Below are 3,434 nucleotides of genomic sequence, written 5' to 3' on the forward strand. Positions count from 1 at the left end.
GGCAGGTCTACCCGGCTCCGGTCCCCGGAGCGGCTGCCAGGTCTACCCCGGGCTCCGGTCCCGGGAGCGGGCTGCCAGGTCTACCCGGCTCCGGTCCCCGGAGCGGCTGCCAGGTCTACCCGGCTCCGGTCCCCGAGCCGGCTGCCAGGTCTACCCGGCTCCGGTCCCGGGGAGCGGCTGCCAGGTCTACCCGGGCTCCGGTCCCCGGAGCGGCTGCCAGGTCTACCCGACTCCGGTCCCCGGAGCGGCTGCCAGGTCTACCCGGCTCCGGTCCCCGGAGCGGCTGCCAGGTCGACCCGGCTCCGGTCCCCGAGCCGGCTGCCAGGTCTACCCGGCTCCGGTCCCCGGAGCGGCTGCCAGGTCGACCCGGCTCCGGTCCCCGGAGCGGCTGCCAGGTCTACCCCGGCTCCGGTCCCGGGAGCGGCTGCCAGGTCTACCCGGCTCCGGTCCCCGGAGCGGCTGCCAGGTCTACCCGGCCTCCGGTCCCCGGAGCGGCTGCCAGGTCTACCCGGCTCCGGTCCCGGGAGCGGGGCTGCCAGTCTACCCGGCTCCGGTCCCCGGAGCGGCTGCCAGGTCTACCCGGCTCCGGTCCCCGAGCCGGCTGCCAGGTCTACCCGGCTCCGGTCCGGGAGCGGCTGCCAGGTCTACCCGGCTCCGGTCCCCGGAGCGGCTGCCAGGTCTACCCGCTCCGGTCCCCGAGCCGGCTGCCAGGTCTACCCGGCTCCGGTCCCGGGAGCGGCTGCCAGGTCTACCCGGCTCCGGTCCCCGGAGCGGCTGCCAGGTCTACCCGGCTCCGGTCCCCGGGAGCGGCTGCCAGGTCTACCCGGCTCCGGTCCCGGGAGCGGCTGCCAGGTCTAACCGGCTCCGGTCCCCGAGCCGGCTGCCAGGTCTACCCGGCTCCGGTCCCCGAGCCGGCTGCCAGGTCTACCCGGCTCCGGTCCCGGGAGCGGCTGCCAGGTCTACCCGGCTCCGGTCCCCGGAGCGGCTGCCAGGTCTACCCGGCTCCGTCCCGGGAGCGGCTGCCAGGTCTACCCGGCTCCGGTCCCCGGGGCGGCTGCCAGGTCTACCCGGCTCCGGTCCCCGGAGCGGCTGCCAGGTCTACCCGGCTCCGGTCCCCGAGCCGGCTGCCAGGTCTACCCGGCTCCGGTCCCGGGAGCGGCTGCCAGGTCTACCCGGCTCCGGTCCCCGAGCCGGCTGCCAGGTCTACCCGGCTCCGGTCCCGGGAGCGGCTGCCAGGTCTACCCGGTCCTCCGGTCCCGGGGGAGCGGCTGCCAGGTCTACCCGGCTCCGGTCCCCGGAGCGGCTGCCAGGTCTACCCGGCTCCGGTCCCCGGAGCGGCTGCCAGGTCTACCCGGCTCCGGTCCCCGAGCCGGCTGCCAGGTCTACCCGGCTCCGGTCCCCGAGCCGGCTGCCAGGTCTACCGGCTCCGGTCCCCGAGAGCGGCTGCCCAGGTCTACCCGGCTCCGGTCCCCGGAGCGGCTGCCAGGTCTACCCGGCTCCGGTCCCGGGAGCGGCTGCCAGGTCTACCCGGCTCCGGTCCCCGGAGCGGCTGCCAGGTCTACCCGGCTCCGGTCCCCGAGCCGGCTGCCAGGTCTACCCGGCTCCGGTCCCCCGGAGCGGCTGCCAGGTCTACCCGGCTCCGGTCCCCGGGGCGGCTGCCAGGTCTACCCGGGCCTCCGGTCCCCGAGCCGGCTGCCAGGTCTACCCGGCTCCGGTCCCGGGAGCGGCTGCCAGGTCTACCCGGCTCCGGTCCCCGGAGCGGCTGCCAGGTCTACCCGGCTCCGGTCCCGGGAGCGGCTGCCAGGTCTACCCGGCTCCGGTCCCCGGAGCGGCTGCCAGGTCTACCCCGGCTCCGGTCCCCGAGCCGGCTGCCAGGTCTACCCGGCTTCCGGTCCCCGGAGCGGCTGCCAGGTCTACCCGGCTCCGGTCCCCGGAGCGGCTGCCAGGTTCTACCCGGCTCCGGTCCCGGGGAGCGGCTGCCAGGTCTACCCGGCTCCGGTCCCCGAGCCGGCTGCCAGGTCTACCGGCTCCGGTCCCCGAGCCGGCTGCCAGGTCTACCCGGCTCCGGTCCCCGAGCCGGCTGCCAGGTCTACCCGGCTCCGGTCCCGAGAGCGTCTGCCAGGTCTACCCGGCTCCGGTCCCGGGAGCGGCTGCCAGGTCTACCCGGCTCCGGTCCCCGGAGCGGCTGCCAGGTCTACCCGGCTCCGGTCCCCGAGCCGGCTGCCAGGTGTACCCGGCTCCGGTCCCCGGGGCGGCTGCCAGGGTCTACCCGGCTCCGGCGGGGACTCAGTCTCATTTCCGAATCGGGGAGGTAGACCTGTTGTCCCAGCCGCGGGCTCGGAGCTGCCGAAGGGGTCGCTGTTTTGCGCTGCCTCCAGTTACCTCATCGTAAAGGTCGGCGACGGTTGGCGCCCCTTCCCGGTGGGCGGAGGCGCGGCTCTTGGAGCTTGCCGGGGCGCAGGGACCTTCCGGTCCGTACTATGGGAGCAAAGGGTGACATGCCACATGTACTAGAGCTAACGAGCGGTTGCGAGCCCCGAGGCTCGGCCGGCGAAGTGGGGCACTCGGCGGCCGCGGTGGCGGTTCCCTCGGCGGTTCCGGCCACTTTCTGCCTACTCGGCTCAGCCGTTGTCCCGGCGTTTGCCCGAGAAGATGGCCCAGGTTTTCCGAGCGGTGGGGAGTCGCGCAGAGCTGGAGCCGCCGGCAAGGCTCCTGCGTCCGTTGCCGCCTGGCGCGCGACACACAAGCCGGCTGCCGCGGGGCAGAGGCACTCGAACGCTGGAAGTCCGCGGTGGGGTTTTTCCGTGCTTGCCGCGGTTTTCCGCTTCCTCGGCCCGCTGAGGAGCCCGATGATGGCGGTGGGCGAGGCGGCGGCGCCTCGTCCTCCTCCCCCGGCCGGCGCGAGCCAGACGCGGGGCGGCTCGTGGTGTCTGGCCCGCCCGTGCTTCTTCTTTCCCGGTTGTCTCCGAGGGCGGCCTCGGTGGGGAAACGTGCCATGGGTAAAAGCTGTCCCAGGACTGTGGCCGTGGGGCCTCTGCTTCCTTTCTGCTGATCGATGATGCATGGTGGGGTGCGTCGGGGAGGCTTCACGGCGGGCCGGCTGCGCCGGTGTTCAGGCCGGCGTTGCACCTCTCCGCGAGACGTTGCCCTCTCAATCGCTCGCTGTCCCAGGACCCGCGGGGCCGTGGGGGGCCTCCGCTTTCCTTTCTCTCTCGTCTCTTTCCTTTACCGATCGATGAGGCCTTTCGGGTCGCGTCGGAAAGGGCCCCCGGCGGGCCGGCTCTTCCGTGCTCCCCGTCATAGGGAGCCACGGCGGGGTCCGGTGTTCAGGCACGGGCAGGTCTACCTTTCCAATTCGCTTCCCGTCGCATGCGAGGTGTGTGCCACCTACCTTCCTTCTTTCCCCCGGCGTTAGGGGGGCCGTGGCGGTGCCG

The sequence above is a fragment of the Pelecanus crispus genome, unplaced genomic scaffold, assembly GCF_030463565.1.
Source record: "Pelecanus crispus isolate bPelCri1 unplaced genomic scaffold, bPelCri1.pri SCAFFOLD_243, whole genome shotgun sequence".
Lineage (NCBI taxonomy): Eukaryota > Metazoa > Chordata > Aves > Pelecaniformes > Pelecanidae > Pelecanus > Pelecanus crispus.